We start from the raw sequence: 20,834 nt of genomic DNA on the forward strand, positions 1-20,834 counted from the left end.
AATTTTCCATGTGAATTTGGGTAAACTTTGTTTATATTTCACCAGCAACACTCATTTGTGAGCTCTTTGACATGAGCAGTTTCCCATCCTTGCTTCCTCTTGTCGTCCAGTCGTGCCCTCCATTGTCCAGGGAGGAGGAAGCCTGTGGAGGTGAGGAAAAATCTGTGCCTGGAGGTCTTTTTTCCACATTTCTTTATGGGCTTGACATTTGTCCTGGGCCCAGCCTGGATCAGCTGCCATCACAGGAAACTTAGGCGTAGTTGTGGGTACTGGCTGAGAAGGGACAGGATTCCAAAAGGGTTGAAGAGAAGCAACTGCCCATCAGAACAAACCAAGACTGTCTGGAAGAGATTGGCCGGCTGGCAGTGGAAGAGGACCAGCTGAAGAAGGAAATGCAAGATGCAAAGGGTCAGAATGAGCTGCTAGGATGCCCGTTGCTAGAACTTGAAGGAAGAGGCCCTGTCTGCTGTAAACTCTCAAATGGAGCACTGTCTTCAGCCCCAAACCGAAATTCAGGGAAAGTCTCAGATGCTTTCAAGCATATGTAAGGGAACATATAACACTTGCTTTCCTTTCTTTATGAAATTTGTATGTTCAGAATCATTTCACTGCCTTAATATCTTCTGGAGAGAATGCTCACCAAAGTCTTTGGACATGTACCAGGGCTAATATATTTATTTTCTATGGTTTGTTTTGCAGCTAACAAAATACTTTGTTTCTGGAAAAAAAAATTACACTTTTTAAACATATCACCCTGAGTTTTCATTGAAATCTTAGTACATACTTTATTTCTGTCCTGTGTGAAGATACTGGAAAAAGGAACATCTCCAGAGAACTTGAAAGGTGCTGTTTCAATGAACACTTCAGGAATTTGAGGTAAATGCCTCCAGTTGCAGCAGGATTTCCACTGTACACATTAGCTTTCACAAGGAACAACAATCTCATGTCTTAGAAGATTAAATGTTGATATCTACTCAAATTATTTTTCTTGGGAATTTAGTCACCAATGAGAATGTTTTAAGTTGAAATTGCTCTTAATAAATCTCATGTCTGTGAAGCCACAGTGAAATCTGAAGAAATGCATGTGCAGGAGGACGTTCAGCTCAGCATCAAGAAGAGAGTAAGGATTTTTTCTCACCCCCAGAGATGCTTACCTCAGAGAACCGAGCATCACTGTGTCAGTGTTTAATTGTGCTGTAACGCACGGAAAGCAGATGGCCCATCTTAGCTGATTCCAAGCGTATGATTCCTCTCATGTTAAGTATGTGCACATTGCTGTGGATCAGTACTTCTTGAATGTCTTCTCATATCTATCTTACAGCCAGGTGTTTAGAAGACCAGATCTGAGGATTCGATGCAGCGAGCTGTGACAACAGGGGACTGCAGCCTGGAAGGTATGTTGCTTGTTGGGAAGAAAACCTTACATACAGGATTCCTGGGAGATGTTTTGGCTTCAGTTCTAGACCCCTAGAATAAAATAAATATAATAAAGAGAGTTAAATAACTTATTTTTTGGGGTTTGTTTTTTTTTTGGTTTTCCAGTGCAAAGAACAGTTAAGTTTACACTATACTGTAGTCTATTAAGTGAGCAATACCACTGTGTCTAAAAACCCCAATGTTCATAACTTAATGAAAATACTCTTTATTACTAAAAACTGCTAGCCATCATTGGAGCCTTTAGTGAGGTTTAATCTTTTTGTTGGTGGATGGTTTTTTTTTTTTAACTTTTTTTTTATTGAGTTACAGTCATTTTGGTGGATGGCCTTGAATTAACATTGGTGGCTGCTGACTGGTCATTGTGGCAGTTGCTGAAGATCGGTGTGGCTTTTGCAATTTCTTAACATAAGAGCACAATGAAGTTTGTGACAGGATTCTCTCTTCCTTTCAGGAACAAGTCCTCTGTCACAGGCAATTTGACACATTTTACACACAGTAGAAATTCTTTCCAAATTGGAGTCAGTCCTCTCAAACCCTGTGGTAATTTATCAGCTAAGTTCATACGCTCTTCTAAGTCCTTTGTTATTTCAACCTTCTTCACAGCATCTTCACCAGTTGATTCCATCTCAAGAAACCAATTTCTTTGCTTGTCCATAAGAAGCAGCTCCTCATTCATGCACATTTTATCATGAGGTTGCAGCCAATCAGTCATATCTTCAGGCTCCACTTGTAACTCTAGTTCTCCTGCTATTTTCAGCACATCTGCAGCTCCTTCCTGCACTGAATTCTTGAGCCCTTCAAAGTCACACATCAGGATTGGAATCAATTCCTTCCAAACCCCAGTTCATGTTGATATTTTGACTTCTTCCCATGAATCACGAATGTTCTTAATGGCATGTAAAATGGTGAATCCTTTCCAGAAAATTTTCCATTCATTTGCCCAGACCCATCATTGGTGTCACTGTCTATGGCAGCTAAAGCCTTCCAAAATGTATTTCTTAAATAATAAGACTTGAAAGTCATAATTACTCCTGATTCATGGGCTGCAGAATAGATGTCGTGTTAAGCATGGAAACAGCATTCATCTCATGCATCTCCATCAGAGCTCCTGGATGACTTGTGCATTGTCCATGAGCAGTAATATTTTGAAAGAATTTTTTTTGTGTGTTTTGTTTTGTTTTCTGAGCAGTAGGTCTCAACAATGGGCTAAAATATTCATGTTGTAAATAGATGTGCTGTCATTCAGGCTTTGTTCTATTTATAGAGCACAGAGTAGATTTCACTTGATTCTCATGGGACATAGGATTTTCATAATGTTAAATGAATATTGGCTTCGTTAGCCGCTAACGGGAAAATCAGCCTGTCCATTGAAGCCTTGATGCCAGGCGCTGACTTCTCTCCAGCTGTGATGGTGCTGGGTGGCCTCCCCTTGCAGTTCTCTGCATTGAAAACCTGTTGTTTAGTGCAGCCACCTTCATTAGCTGCCTTAGCTTCATCTCCTGGAGCACTTGCAGCAGCCTCTGGGTCAGCTCTTCCCGCCTTACCTTGCACAGGTATGCAGTGGAGATGGAATCTTGCCTTAAACTTCATGGGCCAACCCCTGCTGGCTTCACACTTTTATTCTGAAGCCTCTTCACCTCTCTCAGGGTTTATAGAATTGCTGAGAACTAGGGACTTCCGCTGGATTAGGCTTTGCCTTAAAGGAATATCATGCCTGTTTTAGTTAAAATGATAAAGAACCAAATATTTCAGAAACTACAAAAATGTGACACAGAGATAAGAAATGAGCAAATGCTGCCAGAAAAAAATGTCACCAATGGAATTGCTGTACTCAGGGTTGTTACAAATCTTCAATTGTTTAAAAATATGCATTACCAGGGAGGGCAATAAAATGAAACATGCCTGTAATAGCAAAGAATTTGCACTGGGAAGGTAAAAAGGGGATTCCTGCCTTCAGAATTCTCTCCTTTCTCCACTCCCCAGCACAGCCAAGCTCTTGAGTGCACATGTGCACACACAAAGCCAGTTGTTTTAGGTTTATAGAGGGTAAAAAGAAAATGCAAGACCACCATGCTGCATCGGGATCTCTGAAAGAACGTGAGGAAGACGGTTTCCAAAGGCAGGTGAAGAAAGTACGCGTCCTTGATGAAATCAGTGGACAGAGATCTATGGACACTGAAGGGTAAGACATTTCCGTGTTAATTATGACAATGTGTGAATGAATGTGTGGAGTTATGTGGATATTGTAATATGTTTCAGAATACTTACCACCATATTTTCTTTACCATATTCAATCAGTACAGATGTGCATTTATTTTTCGACCTTGATTTCTGTAATCTGCTGCTTCTGTTCATTCTAACTGGTTACCAGAGTCTTGTTTGTATTTAGTTTGAGATTTTAGCGGGTTCTTGGACCAGATTTAGTCACTTAATTATCTGGATCCCCCTAGGTCCATTTTTATTGTCCTTAGGTTTCAACCACATCAAAGTGTCATGACCTGCCATGTGTCTATCATTTTTAATAAACTCTAGATATTGGGTAGAAAATAGAGAAAATTTGAGGCCTCGTGTGAGGTTAACTTGCTGCAGAGAAGGTGGGCATTACAGCTGGCAGGTGGTCAGGTCGCCAGCAGCGCTACATCCTGTTAACCCGGTTAGCAGCTGAGATCAGTCAGTGCAGCCAGCTTTCGTGAGGCCCGTGTGTCTCCTGTCCACCTTTGTTTCTGGCATGTAGCTCTCGTGGATCCAAGCTAAGTCCTGTGGGTCTCTCTAGGGATCACCTTCGCTGACGGACAGTGAGCTCCAGCTGCCTGACTGCGGTGCCTGTGCGTAGGGGGCACCGGCTGCCGGGCTGCTCTGCATCTCAGTGGTTTCCTCTGCAGTTACCGGGTGACCCCCGGGGAAGGTGGGCCCAGTCCTGGGCTTTCTTCTTCTCCATCTTGGCCTCATGTCCCTTTCTGGCTTGTTAGCAATTTGGTACATTTGATCATGGATTTCATAATTTGTCCAGAGTTTCCTGTCATTCTCAGGGAGAGGTCATGGACATCACACCCATTAACCCGCTTTCAAAAACAAACATTTCCTTATATTTCCTAAAGGATCAGGTTTTGCTCCAGGTTTTGACTGAAATCTGGGCTCTCTGTGGGAGAAATCAAACAAGTCATGAACGCTTGCTTTACCCTAATGTGTTTCGTTGTGATGACTTGGTCAGACCCTGATTCCCACGTTGAAACACAGTGAGCTCGTGCTGTCCCAGGCACAGGAGCCTAAGCCTGGTGGGGGGGGCTCAGAGCACACCTCACGTGGGCTTTTCCTGTGTGTTTACTTTATGCATAAATGATTAAGGGTGAGGACGCTGAAGGGAAGCCCAGATACCAAACAGTTGCCAGAGGCCTGAGTGTAGCTTTTTCATATTTATTAGTGGGGGTACTTTAATTCTTTCCTGTGTATTTATCAGCCTGAGCATTTATGGGGAAGGGCGAAAGGAACATGGAATTCTTCCCTTCCAGTTTCTGGGAGGGAAACTGGCAGAATTTCAGAGTTTCTTTCCCCTCTCAGGAAGGTGGACATGAACGGATGTGAGCTGGTGGGAAAGCAGCAGTTGTTGGCAGCAAAGGAGGAGGCAAAATTGGCTGAAGAGGAGACAAGATGGTACAAGTGAGTTCAGCTCCTCTGCACCTGCGGCTCTGAAAACACCTGTTGGATTTTTTGAAAACTTTTCTAAAATATTTAGACACAATATCATAAACTGACCCAAACAAAAGACATTTGTATACATGGCTTCACACAGGAGGAAAAGTGTTAAGTTTTACATATGTTAAGTTAAACGTTTAACTTTAAAAAGTATTAAGTTACTAAGAATTTCCTGGTCCCAGTGCTGGCCAGACTGAGAGGAGAGACGGTTCACAGAGATGTTTCTGAAGGTGCTATAAACCGTTCTCACCCTGAGGATAGCAGTTTAGTGTAGCGTCAGTCGGACTAATAAACATTCCCGTGCTGCTGGGGAGACCCAGGGGTAAGAAGTAAGGTCAAGATGTAAGGAAAGGAAGAATCAAGCTTTGTGATGAAAGATGCTCAGCACAGGACACGTGAGGGAAATGCTGAGAATGGGAGGGGGAAATGTGTCAGCGCAGAACCAGGCAGGCGTTCAGTAACAGTGACGGAAGGAGTGGCTGCAGCGACAGCTTTGCACCTGCTGTGTTTCTGCAGCCTTGTGCAGTGTGTCTTGAGCGGTGAGATGATGTGTGTGAGTGTGCAGTGCAGATAACATGGACTGGGGCAGATTATTTAACAGCATACCCAGCATTGTGTCTTCTCTGATGGAACAATTTGTAACTCATAGGATAAGACTTGAAGAATGTCACGGGCAAATGCGGGAAGCAGAGATCATTTGGAGACACCAGGTAACCTGCCTTCCTCCTGACACACCGAGTCCTCAGCACCTGATGCAGACAGTTATTGTGGCCCTGAGAACCCCTAGCCATGGGGTGTTTCTTGATGTGTTGAATTTTTCAGGTCACTCTTGCCGAGAAGAAGGCCCAAGACAGCTCGGTAAGAATTTGTTTCCTTCCTTCCCTTTGTGCACAGTCGGCCACAACTGAACGTGGATGTGTTTTTCTCCCACAGCTCAGGGCTCAGGAGCTGGAGAGGGAAATCTCTGAATTGAGAAGGGAAAACTCTGACCTGAGAAGGGAAAAATCCTCTGAGCTGAGAAGGGAAGTTGCCCACCTGAAACAGAGGTACAGAATTTTGACACATTTTTACGGGTGTTTTGAGATTTTTAAGGACTGGTTGTTTTGTGCCTAGTAGAGGAATTGGTAGTGTAATTTGTATTGAAGCCATTCTTTATCTTTAAGATTGGATGCAATCTGCAGATGGAGGCGGGCAGAGGAATACATGAGGCAGGAGTCCACCCCAGGAGGACCGTACAGGCTGCACCCTCCCCTGAGAGGTAAGGAGCGCACTGTGAAGTGCGGCAGCTCCATTTCTGCAGCAGGAGCTGCCCAGTGGGCTGCTTGTCCCCATGGGTAGTTGTCGGGTTTCCTGGACACCACACCACACACTCACTGTGGGGAACAGGTTCACAGCTGGGTGACAAGATGCTGTTTTCTTAACATGCCACCAGCCAGCAGGGCTCTGTCCTCTGTGAGCGGTGGAGCTCACGCCCCTCCAGGGACTGCGGGCCGCCCCCCAGTCTCTTGGTTGCCTGGCGTGGCTGGCATGGCTGGTTTCTATGCAATAGAGGACATGAGCGTCAGCCCTCTCTTCCCGCCTGGACACGGTTTTGAAGGCTGAATTTTCTTCTCATTTCAGGAAAATAACATGGATGACGTTTTAGAATGAAGGCAGTATGTCATAACGAGAAAAATATTTTCCTTCATTTGCCTTGGTGGATAAATATTCTATTCAAGTTCTGCTTTACGGCAGCAGGCATTTCTTCACTAATTTTGCAGGTCCCTTCGTTCTTATAAAAAAGCTTGCACAGTGACCTAGAGTAGCCAGTTAGTAAGTGACATGACTACGTAGCATCCCTCTCCCAGAGTTAACGTGTAACTCTAAAGTCTCCCACCAGCTACTCCATGTAACTCACCATTCTTTTGCCGATTATTACAACATGAGTCATTGAGGCTACTTCTTTCATAAATGTTTACGTGACATCTGGTCACTTATACAAGACATGCGCTGTCAGAGAGAAGGCTTTTAACAGTTTACCAACAGGCTGAGGAGGAAGAGGTGGAGCTCACAGTCAGAGGTTGTTGATACTCTTCCTACGAAAGACCCTTCTTACTTTAATGTATAATCTGTAAACAGACTGATTTGCCCTGAAGTGTGCTGTGAGTCCACTGTGTAAGTGTTGGTTGACAGGGATCTGAGACATGAGACCCCATCCAGGGAGATTAGCTATGAAAACACCTGAATCAAGGTCCTGTGGTGTCCTCGTCATGGGACAGGGGTCCAGTCTCCCCTCGTCCTCGTGGTCAACTGAGGTGAGAAGGAGAACTGCGGCCTCTGTGAAGAGCCAAGGGCGTGGGCGGAAGTGAGAGCACTTGGAGGAGGGCACAGAGAGCTCGGCTCGTGCTTCCCCCACACGGCATCTGTCAGATAGAATCCGCCTTCAGCGCTGCTCTCCCTTTACAGCTTCAGGGACAGATGACACCCCTGTTAGGAATGGAACCGCTTTCTGGCTCAGGAGGCAGAGGAAACCAAAGTAAGTAATTTTAATCAGTTGTGTTCCAGTGGTCATTTTGTATTGAATAATCTCTGGAACTAGCATTTTCCTTTTGAACAAACAATTCCTGGCTTTGCCTGTGGATTGGGAATTAGGGGATAAGTATGCCCAGTCATCACAGTGAAGTTTGGTAAAAGTATTTTATCGCCAAAGCATCCTGAGCAGCCCAGGATGCAGGCAGGCCCAGGGCTGAAGAGAGCATGCAGCGTAGCTGCCAACTGGGCACCCAGGGCATGGGAGGGTGCAAGTTGCCGACGAATGCTGAGTTGGGTTTTGGCTCTTGACGGTGTTGGCGATTTTGTCCGTCATTCAACCAAGCCCACCTTTCTGTCCTGCAGGACACCCCGTGGGCCGGAGGGCCCCAACCTTTCCGAGGACCAGCCTGCGTGGCCTGCCCCGGGTGCGGCCCGTCGTCGCCCAGCGGTGCATCTGCACCTGTTCCCCCTTGGTGCCCTGTGCAACCTCGCACCCCACCGCCAGCTGCTCCGCTCGGTAAGAGGAAAGCATAGTCCTCTGTTGCTTCCTTGAGTCACTGCAGAAGAAGGGCAGATCGCTCTCCGGGGATTCCCCGTGAACGGGCGGCCGTGACTGGGCTCACGGCCGTGTCCCTCTGGTCCCTTAGCAGACGAAATTGATGGACCGCGCCTTACCCGTCCTGCCCTGGGGAGGGAGGTGTCGTAGAGGGAAAGAGGGTCCTCTGACGGAGGGCAGAAGTGCCGGTTCTGCACACGGGCCTTCAACAGACACCACGTTCCGGGCTCCCTGGAGGACAAGCCGGCCCCTGTAACTGTCTGCAGCGAGTGGAGCCCTGAACTTCCACAGCCGATGATCGGCTATGGAAGAAACACCCGAAAACGGGGCCTGTGGTCTCTTCAGTCAAGGGTCCTCAGACCTGTTTCCCACTCGGTCTGCTATGAGACTTAGTGTGATACGGGAAGAAGGCCTCAAAGATCTTTTGCGCTTCAGCAAACTAACATGTTTTGTAAGGCAGTGAACAGTGAAAGAGTGTTTTGTATATTATTTTATCTATGCCGAGAAGCTAGTTGACTCGGGGAAGGACATAGGTTAGTGGTAAATAGAATGCTTGCTTAGCATGCCGAATTCACTGTACTCATTCCCGGTACCTCCATTTAAAAACAGAAGAAAAGAAAAAACAAAAAAAAAAGAGCAATCTTCAAATGTTAGAAATACATAGTGCGCAACCCAACTTCTTATCCATTCTTTTTACGTGTTTTCCTCTTACTACTTGGTTTGAAATATATCCCAACCGTGACTTAAGCATTTTTTTCAGAAAATGCTCTAACACTTTGAAAGTCTTTTCTGCCACTTTTGTTTTGACACATCCACGAACGGAGATAGACGCACATTGTTGTTTTAATATACATTCGTGAATATTCTCATTAATGTACCTGTAACTACATTTTACAGATGGCGTGTCAGTGCGCCACTTTACAGAAGAGAGGGGAAGGGAATCTTCCTGGGATGAGGTACAGTCTCTTGTTGTTAATGTCCTTGTGTGACTATATAAGTACCAGGGGATTCAGAGACATAAACCGGGGGTTGGTGTGAGTGTGCATTTTCAAGTTTGCATCTGCTGCTGAGAATTTGTGACTTATGCTTTTAACTTACAGTTTACGATGTGATTCTGTGCTTAATGCCGTAGGACTGGATAATGCACTTGTGTTCATTTTCCAGACTCACCTAGTGAAATCATTGTCTCTATGGGCATTCTTATTTTCAGGGTCTTTCCCTTACAGTTTATTAGAGGATATTGAAAAGAAATACATCCCTAGGAATGTTAGGTGCATCTTGGAATTGGTTCTTGTTTTAGCCGTCCTCACTTGGAATTAATTAAGTGATGTTTGATTTTCAAGACAGCATGATTTTTCTTCCCATTCCACCGCCAGAAACAGTGGTCTAGTTTCCTTAATGCCTTACGCTGTTTACAACCTGCTCCTTTTACTCAGGCTGCCCTTCCCCAAAGCCCCTCCACATCCCCCCCTGCGCTGGATCTCTCTTTTACGAAACAGTGCGGTCTTCCCAGCATTCCCTGAGCTATCCACGTGCAGCGGACTCTCCTGTCCTTTGTGGCGTTACTGTACCCGTTCACCTCAGTTGTAGAGCTGTTGAAACTTTTCTGTGCTGATTTGTTTTCATGGATCCTGTGCCTCTGGCAGAACAGAGAGGAGAATCTGCCTTTTATTTGTACCGCCAGCTTCTCCCAGGATAGGGCTTATGTTCTGATAGCTTCGGTAAATAACTGTTGTCTACCTGACTGTCTAAGCGTATGCAGATGATCTGAAGTTCGGTTCCTGATTTATCTTGTTTTGTGTTCCTAGGAAGGGGCGACTAAGCCCGAAATTACAAAACCGGAGTACGCTACTGGGACTGTAGAAATGGCTCCGCAGGAGCTGACGGATCATAAAACACTGACCTCTATTGGTGGAGCACACGGAGCTTATTAAAAACTGGGTAGGTTAGTGAACGTGGCTGGCATTTCTTGTTCTCTGTGCCTAGAAACTAGTGTGCTTGGGGGGAAGGGTATATGTAGCTCAGCAGTAGAGAGAATGCGGGCTTAGCATGCAGGAGTTCGTGGGGTCAGTATCCAGTTCCTCCAAGAAACGAGTGTGATACGGGGAAGGAAGGAAGGAAGGAAGGCGCAAAGGTTTTGTTTCGCTTCAGCAGTGTCTTCTCAGGAAAGCCTAATCCTCCATCCTTTCCTGTGGTTTTTAGCCGACGCGGGACCTGGCGCGGCTCCGGTGTGGCCCGGCAGCACCCGCCCGCCTGCGGCGGCCCCGGAGGCCCAGGTAAGTGGGGTGGTCATGCTCTGTTGGACCTCGTCCTGGGAAAGGTGATCTTCCCGTTCTCCCGGCAGCCGTTCCTGGCCTCGTCTGCAGACTGTGTGTCCTGTGACGGGTCTGGCGTGGCGTGTCGCTGCCTTTTTCAGACTCAAAACTCTTGCCCAGGAGCCAGTGGGCTGCTTCTCCCGGGAGCCCGTCGCCTTGGCTGGTGCCTGCAGGAGCCATGAGGGAGTGCTTAGGAGCCGGGGCCCGCAGACTTTGACTGTGGGTTTCTCGAAACAGCGTGAGGAGGGTGAGCCCTCGCTCCACACTGACTTCTCCTGGCTCGGCTGACTCCTTCCTGACCTCCTGCACCTGGGGTTGCTCCTGGGTCACTGAGACGGATTTCTGTGTCGTCGTTCTTTTGACTGGTTTCCCGGCTCAGGCCAGGTGATTCTCCTGTTTAGAATGTCCATTCAGATCCTGGTAACTGGAAAAGGGGCAAAGCCCTCCCTCCAGCTTTGTACGGTGTGCTTTGTGCAACTTTGAGTCTTCCTGGGTGTGGTAAACGTCACAGCCCGTCACTGTCTTTTCTCGGGAGGTAAGTGTGTCTTGGCCGCTGCCTCCAGTTGTCCTCTGAGCAGAAAAGCCTGGTTCTCGGAGATGGTGCGTTTGTAGTAGGGAATAGAGGCTGGAAGGGAAAGAGCCCGCCGTGAAAATGCCTCCTTCCCTGCGGGGGAATTCCGATGCGCCCCAGAGTGCGTACGTTGTGTTTGTCCCCCACCCTGCGCCGGGTCGGGCCTGCCCTGGAAGCTGTCAGAGCTGCTCTTCGGTCTCATGACACACCGTTTGGTTTTGCGCACGAGCTGCTACAGTCCGTTTGCTGTCAGGTGTGGGGTTGAGACTCCCCACGTCACTCTACCCTAGCACGCAGGTAGGGTGCGTTCCGTAGCGAACGTAAAATCCAGACGTCCCTGAGGATAGGGATGATTGTAGCGGAGCCTGAGTCCCTTCTGAGGACAGCCTTGTCCCCTCAGGAGCCCTTGGCCAGCTCTGCTGCAGGACTCCGGGATGCCCAGCTCCCCAGTGTTCTTTGCGCCCAGGGGCAGCCCTGCGGGGCAGAGGAGGACCCTTTGTGTGGAGGGGGCAGAGAGGGCCTGGCAGTGTCCTGCAGGAAGAGCCCTTCAGGCAGAGCGGTAACCGTGGTGCAGCTCTGCTTGCTCGTGTGGAGAATGAGCTCTTCACTTCCGTCCCGTCTCAATGTTACTTGTCCGCGCCGGGCAAGCTTGCGTGGAGCTGGTGAAGGTGGCCGGGAGGGCCGCCCCGTCCAGAGCGGCTGGCTGTTGGGAAGGCGCTAGTTTGCCCGTGTGCTGGAAGCTCGGTGTGCAGCCTCTCGGGAAGGAGGACCCTTGGCTTCCTCCACTAGGAGACAGCAGCGGCGGCGACGTGCGGCGTCAGGGTCGTATCCCCGTGTCCCCCTGTGCGGCCCAGGCTGCAGGCAGGCCCCAGAGGGCTGGGAGGAGCGTGTGGCACCATGATGCTCTCTGGGCACCCGGTGGAGGGGAGGGTGCCCGGTGCCGACGGCTGCTGCGTTGGGGTTCGGCTCTTGTCGGTGTTGGCGCATTTGTCTTTCATCCAACCCAGCCCTCCCTTCTGTCCTGCAGGTCACCCCGTGGGCCGGAGGGCCCCAACCTTTCCGAGGACCAGCCTGCGTGGCCTGCCCCGGGTGCGGCCCGTCGTCGCCCAGCTGGGCACCTGCACCTGTTCCCCCTTGGTGCCCTGTGCAACCTCGCCTCCCACCGCCAGCTGCTCCGCTCGGTAAGAGGAAAGCATAGTCCTCTTTTGCTTCCTTGAGTCACTGCAGAAGAAGGGCAGATCGCTCTCCGGGTCTTCCCCGTGCACGGGCGGTCGTGACTGGGCTCACGGCCGTGTCCCTCTGGTCCATTAGCAGACGCACTTGATGGACCGCGTCATCCCGTCCTGCCCTGGGGAGGGAGGTGTCTGTTGTAGAGGAAAGAGTGTCCTCTGACCGAGGGCAGACGTGTCGATTCTGCACACGGACCGTCAACAGACACCACGTTCCGGGCTCCCTGGAGGACAAGCCCGCCCCTGTCACTGTGTGCAGCGAGTGGAGCCCTGAACTTCCACAGCCGATGATCGGTTATGGAAGAAACACCCGAACCCGGGGCCTGTGGTCTCTTCAGTTAAAGGTCCTGAGACCTGTCTCCCACTCGGTCTGATTTGAGACTTAGTGTGTTACGGGGAAGAAGGCCTCAAAGATCTTTAGCGCTTCAGCAAACTAACATGTTTTGTGAGGCAGTGAACCGTGAAAGAGTGTTTTGTATTTTATTTTATCTATGCCGAGAAGCTAGTTGACTCGGGGAAGGACATAGGTTAGTGGTAAATAGAATGCTTGCTTAGCATGCCGAAATCCATGTGCTCATTCCCGGTACCTCCATTTAAAAACAGAAGAAAAGAAAAAACAAAAACAAGAGCAAACTTCAAATGTTAGAAATACATAGTGCGCAAACCCAACTTCCATATCCATTCTTTTTACGTGTTTTCCTCTTACTACTTGGTTTGAAATATATCCCAACCGTGACTTAAGCATTTTTTTCAGAAAATGCTCTAACTCTTTGAAAGTCTTTTCTGCCACTTTTGTTTTGACACATCCACGAACGGAGATAGACGCACATGGTGGTTTTAATATACATTCGTGAATATTCTCATTAATGTACCTGTAACTACATTTTACAGATGGCGTGTCAGTGCGCCACTTTACAGAAGAGAGAGGAAGGGAATCTTCCTGGGATGAGGTACAGTCTCTTGTTTTTAATGTCCTTGTGTGACTATATAAGTACCAGGGGATTCAGAGACATAAACCGGGGGTTGGTGTGAGTGTGCATTTTCACGTTTGCATCTGCTGCTGAGAATTTGTGACTTATGCTTTAACTTACAGTTTAGGATGTGATTCTGTGCTTAATGCCGTAGGACTGGATAATGCACTTGTTCCATTTTCCAGACTCACCTAGTGAAATCATTGTCTCTATGGGCATTCTTATTTTCAGGGTCTTTCCCTTACAGTTTATTAGAGGATATTGAAAAGAAATACATCCCTAGGATTGTTAGGTGCATCTTGGAATTGGTTCTTGTTTTAGCCGTCCTCACTTGGAATTAATTAAGTGATGTTTGATTTTCAAGACAGCATGATTTTTCTTCCCATTCCACCGCCAGAAACAGTGGTCTAGTTTCCTTAATGCCTTACGCTGTTTACAACCTGCTCCTTTTACTCAGGCTGCCCTTCCCCAAAGCCCCTCCACATCCCCCCCTGCGCTGGATCTCTCTTTTACGAAACAGTGCGGTCTTCCCAGCATTCCCTGAGCTATCCACGTGCAGCGGACTCTCCTGTCCTTTGTGGCGTTACTGTACCCGTTCACCTCAGTTGTAGAGCTGTTGAAACTTTTCTGTGCTGATTTGTTTTCATGGATCCTGTGCCTCTGGCAGAACAGAGAGGAGAATCTGCCTTTTATTTGTACCGCCAGCTTCTCCCAGGATAGGGCTTATGTTCTGATAGCTTCGGTAAATAACTGTTGTCTACCTGACTGACTAAGCGTATGCACATGATCTGAAGTTCGGTTCCTGATTTATCTTGTTTTGTGTTCCTAGGAAGGGGCGACTAAGCCCGAAATTACAAAACCGGAGTACGCTACTGGGACTGTAGAAATGGCTCCGCAGTAGCTGACGGATCATAAAACACTGACCTCTATTGGTGGAGCACACGGATTTTATTATACACTGGGTAAGTTAGTGAACGTGGCTGGCATTTCTTGTTCTCTGTGCCTAGAAACTAGTGTGCTTTGGGGGAAGGGTATATGTAGCTCAGCAATAGAGAGAATGCGGGCTTAGCATGCAGGAGTTCCTGGGGTCAGTATCCAGTTCCTCCAAGAAACGAGTGTGATACGGGGAAGGAAGGAAGGAAGGAAGGCGCAAAGGTTTTGTTTCGCTTCAGCAGTGTCTTCGCAGGAAAGCCTAATCCTCCATCCTTTCCTGTGGTTTTTAGCCGACGCGGGACCTGGCGCGGCTCCGGTGTGGCCCGGCAGCACCCGCCCGCCTGCGGCGGCCCCGGAGGCCCAGGTAAGTGGGGTGGTCATGCTCTGTTGGACCTCGTCCTGGGAAAGGTGATCTTCCCGTTCTCCCGGCAGCCGTTCCTGGCCTCGTCTGCAGACTGTGTGTCCTGTGACGGGTCTGGCGTGGCGTGTCGCTGCCTTTTTCAGACTCAAAACTCTTGCCCAGGAGCCAGTGGGCTGCTTCTCCCGGGAGCCCGTCGCCTTGGCTGGTGCCTGCAGGAGCCATGAGGGAGTGCTTAGGAGCCGGGGCCCGCAGACTTTGACTGTGGGTTTCTCGAAACAGCGTGAGGAGGGTGAGCCCTCGCTCCACACTGACTTCTCCTGGCTCGGCTGACTCCTTCCTGACCTCCTGCACCTGGGGTTGCTCCTGGGTCACTGAGACGGATTTCTGTGTCGTCGTTCTTTTGACTGGTTTCCCGGCTCAGGCCAGGTGATTCTCCTGTTTAGAATGTCCATTCAGATCCTGGTAACTGGAAAAGGGGCAAAGCCCTCCCTCCAGCTTTGTACGGTGTGCTTTGTGCAACTTTGAGTCTTCCTGGGTGTGGTAAACGTCTCAGCCCGTCACTGTCTTTTCTCGGGAGGTAAGTGTGTCTTGGCCGCTGCCTCCAGTTGTCCTCTGAGCAGAAAAGCCTGGTTCTCGGAGATGGTGCGTTTGTAGTAGGGAATAGAGGCTGGAAGGGAAAGAGCCCGCCGTGAAAATGCCTCTTTCCCTGCGGGGGAATTCCGATGCGCCCCAGAGTGCGTACGTTGTGTTTGTCCCCCACCCTGCGCCGGGTCGGGCCTGCCCTGGAAGCTGTCAGAGCTGCTCGTCGGTCTCATGACACACCGTTTGGTTTTGCGCACGAGCTGCTACAGTCCGTTTGCTGTCAGGTGTGGGGTTGAGACTCCCCACGTCACTCTACCCTAGCACGCAGGTAGGGTGCGTTCCGTAGCGAACGTAAAATCCAGACGTCCCTGAGGATAGGGATGATTGTAGCGGAGCCTGAGTCCCTTCTGAGGACAGCCTTGTCCCCTCAGGAGCCCTTGGCCAGCTCTGCTGCAGGACTCCGGGATGCCCAGCTCCCCAGTGTTCTTTGCGCCCAGGGGCAGCCCTGCGGGGCAGAGGAGGACCCTTTGTGTGGAGGGGGCAGAGAGGGCCTGGCAGTGTCCTGCAGGAAGAGCCCTTCAGGCAGAGCGGTAACCGTGGTGCAGCTCTGCTTGCTCGTGTGGAGAATGAGCTCTTCACGTCCGTCCCGTCTCAATGTTACTTGTCCGCGCCGGGCAAGCTTGCGTGGAGCTGGTGAAGGTGGCCGGGAGGGCCGCCCCGTCCAGAGCGGCTGGCTGTTGGGAAGGCGCTAGTTTGCCCGTGTGCTGGAAGCTCGGTGTGCAGCCTCTCGGGAAGGAGGACCCTTGGCTTCCTCCACTAGGAGACAGCAGCGGCGGCGACATGCGGCGTCAGGGTCGTATCCCCGTGTCCCCCTGTGCGGCCCAGGCTGCAGGCAGGCCCCAGAGGGCTGGGAGGAGCGTGTGGCACCATGCTGCTCTCTGGGCACCCGGTGGAGGGGAGGGTGCCCGGTGCCGACGGCTGCTGCGTTGGGGTTCGGCTCTTGTCGGTGTTGGCGCATTTGTCTTTCATCCAACCCAGCCCTCCCTTCTGTCCTGCAGGTCACCCCGTGGGCCGGAGGGCCCCAACCTTTCCGAGGACCAGCCTGCGTGGCCTGCCCCGGGTGCGGCCCGTCGTCGCCCAGCTGGGCACCTGCACCTGTTCCCCCTTGGTGCCCTGTGCAACCTCGCCTCCCACCGCCAGCTGCTCCGCTCGGTAAGAGGAAAGCATAGTCCTCTTTTGCTTCCTTGAGTCACTGCAGAAGAAGGGCAGATCGCTCTCCGGGTCTTCCCCGTGCACGGGCGGTCGTGACTGGGCTCACGGCCGTGTCCCTCTGGTCCATTAGCAGACGCACTTGATGGACCGCGTCATCCCGTCCTGCCCTGGGGAGGGAGGTGTCTGTTGTAGAGGAAAGAGTGTCCTCTGACCGAGGGCAGACGTGTCGATTCTGCACACGGACCGTCAACAGACACCACGTTCCGGGCTCCCTGGAGGACAAGCCCGCCCCTGTCACTGTGTGCAGCGAGTGGAGCCCTGAACTTCCACAGCCGATGATCGGTTATGGAAGAAACACCCGAACCCGGGGCCTGTGGTCTCTTCAGTTAAAGGTCCTGAGACCTGTCTCCCACTCGGTCTGATTTGAGACTTAGTGTGTTACGGGGAAGAAGGCCTCAAAGATCTTTAGCGCTTCAGCAAACTAACATGTTTTGTGAGGCAGTGAACCGTGAAAGAGTGTTTTGTATTTTATTTTATCTATGCCGAGAAGCTAGTTGACTCGGGGAAGGACATAGGTTAGTGGTAAATAGAATGCTTGCTTAGCATGCCGAAATCCATGTGCTCATTCCCGGTACCTCCATTTAAAAACAGAAGAAAAGAAAAAACAAAAACAAGAGCAAACTTCAAATGTTAGAAATACATAGTGCGCAAACCCAACTTCCATATCCATTCTTTTTACGTGTTTTCCTCTTACTACTTGGTTTGAAATATATCCCAACCGTGACTTAAGCATTTTTTTCAGAAAATGCTCTAACTCTTTGAAAGTCTTTTCTGCCACTTTTGTTTTGGCACATCCACGAACAGAGATAGACGCACATGGTGGTTTTAATATACATTCGTGAATATTCTCATTAATGTACCTGTAACTACATTTTACAGATGGCGTGTCAGTGCGCCACTTTACAGAAGAGAGAGGAAGGGAATCTTCCTGGGATGAGGTACAGTCTCTTGTTGTTAATGTCCTTGTGTGACTATATAAGTACCAGGGGATTCAGAGACATAAACCGGGGGTTGGTGTGAGTGTGCATTTTCACGTTTGCATCTGCTGCTGAGAATTTGTGACTTATGCTTTAACTTACAGTTTAGGATGTGATTCTGTGCTTAATGCCGTAGGACTGGATAATGCACTTGTGTTCATTTTCCAGACTCACCTAGTGAAACCAGTGTCTGTATGGGCATTCTTTTTTTCAGGGTCTTTCCCTTACAGTTTATTAGAGGATATTGAAAAGAAATACATCCCTGGGAATGTTAGGTGCATCTTGGAGTTGGTTCTTGTTTTAGCCGTCCTCACTTGGAATTTATTAAGTGATGTATCATTTTCAAGGCAGCATGTTTTGTCTTCCCATTCCACCGCCAGTAACAGTGGTCTAGTTTCCTTAATGCCTTACGCTGATTCCCACCTGCTCCTTTTACTCAGGCTGCCCTTCCCCAAAGCCCCTCCACATCCCCCCCTGCGCTGGATCTCTCTTTTACGAAACAGTGCGGTCTTCCCAGCATTCCCTGAGCTATCCACGTGCAGTGGACTCTCCTGTCCTTTGTGGCGTTACTGTACCCGTTCACCTCAGTTGTAGAGCTGTTGAAACTTTTCTGTGCTGATTTGTTTTCATGGATCCTGTGCCTCTGGCAGAACAGAGAGGAGAATCTGCCTTTTATTTGTACCGCCAGCTTCTCCCAGGATAGGGCTTATGTTCTGATAGCTTCGGTAAATAACTGTTGTCTACCTGACTGACTAAGCGTATGCACATGATCTGAAGTTCGGTTCCTGACTTATCTTGTTTTGTGTTCCTAGGAAGGGGCGACTAAGCCCGAAATTACAAAACCGGAGTACGCTACTGGGACTGTAGAAATGGCTCCGCAGGAGCTGACGGATCATAAAACACTGACCTCTACTGGTGGAGCACACGGAGCTTATTATTCACTGGGTAAGTTAGTGAACGTGGCTGGCATTTCTTGTTCTCTGTGCCTAGAAACTAGTGTGCTTGGGGGGAAGGGTATATGTAGCTCAGCAGTAGAGAGAATGCGGGCTTAGCATGCAGGAGTTCGTGGGGTCAGTATCCAGTTCCTCCAAGAAACGAGTGTGATACGGGTAAGGGAGGAAGGAAGGAAGGCGCAAAGATTTTGTTTCGCTTCAGCAGTGTCTTCACAGGAAAGCTTAATCCTCCATCCTTTTCTGTGGTTTTTAGCCGACGCGGGACCTGGCGCGGCTCCGGTGTGGCCCGGCAGCGCCCGCCCGCCTGCGGCGGCCCCGGAGGCCCAGGTAAGTGGGGTGGTCATGCTCTGTTGGACCTCGTCCTGGGAAAGGTGATCTTCCCGTTCTCCCGGCAGCCGTTCCTGGCCTCGTCTGCAGACTGTGTGTCCTGTGACGGGTCTGGCGTGGCGTGTCGCTGCCTTTTTCAGACTCAAAACTCTTGCCCAGGAGCCAGTGGGCTGCTTCTCCCGGGAGCCCGTCGCCTTGGCTGGTGCCTGCAGGAGCCATGAGGGAGTGCTTAGGAGCCGGGGCCCGCAGACTTTGACTGTGGGTTTCTCGAAACAGCGTGAGGAGGGTGAGCCCTCGCTCCACACTGACTTCTCCTGGCTCGGCTGACTCCTTCCTGACCTCCTGCACCTGGGGTTGCTCCTGGGTCACTGAGACGGATTTCTGTGTCGTCGTTCTTTTGACTGGTTTCCCGGCTCAGGCCAGGTGATTCTCCTGTTTAGAATGTCCATTCAGATCCTGGTAACTGGAAAAGGGGCAAAGCCCTCCCTCCAGCTTTGTACGGTGTGCTTTGTGCAACTTTGAGTCTTCCTGGGTGTGGTAAACGTCTCAGCCCGTCACTGTCTTTTCTCGGGAGGTAAGTGTGTCTTGGCCGCTGCCTCCAGTTGTCCTCTGAGCAGAAAAGCCTGGTTCTCGGAGATGGTGCGTTTGTAGTAGGGAATAGAGGCTGGAAGGGAAAGAGCCCGCCGTGAAAATGCCTCTTTCCCTGCGGGGGAATTCCGATGCGCCCCAGAGTGCGTACGTTGTGTTTGTCCCCCACCCTGCGCCGGGTCGGGCCTGCCCTGGAAGCTGTCAGAGCTGCTCGTCGGTCTCATGACACACCGTTTGGTTTTGCGCACGAGCTGCTACAGTCCGTTTGCTGTCAGGTGTGGGGTTGAGACTCCCCACGTCACTCTACCCTAGCACGCAGGTAGGGTGCGTTCCGTAGCGAACGTAAAATCCAGACGTCCCTGAGGATAGGGATGATTGTAGCGGAGCCTGAGTCCCTTCTGAGGACAGCCTTGTCCCCTCAGGAGCCCTTGGCCAGCTCTGCTGCAGGACTCCGGGATGCCCAGCTCCCCAGTGTTCTTTGCGCCCAGGGGCAGCCCTGCGGGGCAGAGGAGGACCCTTTGTGTGGAGGGGGCAGAGAGGGCCTGGCAGTGTCCTGCAGGAAGAGCCCTTCAGGCAGAGCGGTAACCGTGGTGCAGCTCTGCTTGCTCGTGTGGAGAATGAGCTCTTCACGTCCGTCCCGTCTCAATGTTACTTGTCCGCGCCGGGCAAGCTTGCGTGGAGCTGGTGAAGGTGGCCGGGAGGGCCGCCCCGTCCAGAGCGGCTGGCTGTTGGGAAGGCGCTAGTTTGCCCGTGTGCTGGAAGCTCGGTGTGCAGCCTCTCGGGAAGGAGGACCCTTGGCTTCCTCCACTAGGAGACAGCAGCGGCGGCGACATGCGGCGTCAGGGTCGTATCCCCGTGTCCCCCTGTGCGGCCCAGGCTGCAGGCAGGCCCCAGAGGGCTGGGAGGAGCGTGTGGCACCATGCTGCTCTCTGGGCACCCGGTGGAGGGGAGGGTGCCCGGTGCCGACGGCTGCTGCGTTGGGGTTCGGCTCTTGTCGGTGTTGGCGCATTTGTCTTTCATCCAACCCAGCCCTCCCTTCTGTCCTGCAGGTCACCCCGTGGGCCGGAGGGCCCCAACCTTTCCGAGGACCAGCCTGCGTGGCCTGCCCCGGGTGCGGCCCGTCGTCGCCCAGCTGGGCACCTGCACCTGTTCCCCCTTGGTGCCCTGTGCAACCTCGCCTCCCACCGCCAGCTGCTCCGCTCGGTAAGAGGAAAGCATAGTCCTCTTTTGCTTCCTTGAGTCACTGCAGAAGAAGGGCAGATCGCTCTCCGGGTCTTCCCCGTGCACGGGCGGTCGTGACTGGGCTCACGGCCGTGTCCCTCTGGTCCATTAGCAGACGCACTTGATGGACCGCGTCATCCCGTCCTGCCCTGGGGAGGGAGGTGTCTGTTGTAGAGGAAAGAGTGTCCTCTGACCGAGGGCAGACGTGTCGATTCTGCACACGGACCGTCAACAGACACCACGTTCCGGGCTCCCTGGAGGACAAGCCCGCCCCTGTCACTGTGTGCAGCGAGTGGAGCCCTGAACTTCCACAGCCGATGATCGGTTATGGAAGAAA

At 50.8% G+C, this 20,834-nt stretch overlaps 2 long non-coding RNA genes across 2 annotated transcripts; both read left to right on the forward strand.

The window, feature by feature from the left end:
* The first annotated feature begins 3,488 nt into the window (after nucleotides 1–3,488).
* On the forward strand, nucleotides 3,489–5,839 carry LOC141576121 (uncharacterized). The gene is made up of 3 exons (XR_012504357.1): nucleotides 3,489–3,619; nucleotides 4,996–5,094; nucleotides 5,780–5,839. It is a non-coding gene; the product is annotated as an uncharacterized LOC141576121 (long non-coding RNA).
* A 110-nt stretch (nucleotides 5,840–5,949) lies between these two features.
* On the forward strand, nucleotides 5,950–6,388 carry LOC141576131 (uncharacterized). Its single transcript, XR_012504365.1, has 3 exons — nucleotides 5,950–5,988; nucleotides 6,064–6,176; nucleotides 6,294–6,388. It is a non-coding gene; the product is annotated as an uncharacterized LOC141576131 (long non-coding RNA).
* Nucleotides 6,389–20,834: the final 14,446 nt, after the last annotated feature.

This window comes from Camelus bactrianus, chromosome 36 (assembly GCF_048773025.1).
Source record: "Camelus bactrianus isolate YW-2024 breed Bactrian camel chromosome 36, ASM4877302v1, whole genome shotgun sequence".
NCBI lineage: Eukaryota > Metazoa > Chordata > Mammalia > Artiodactyla > Camelidae > Camelus > Camelus bactrianus.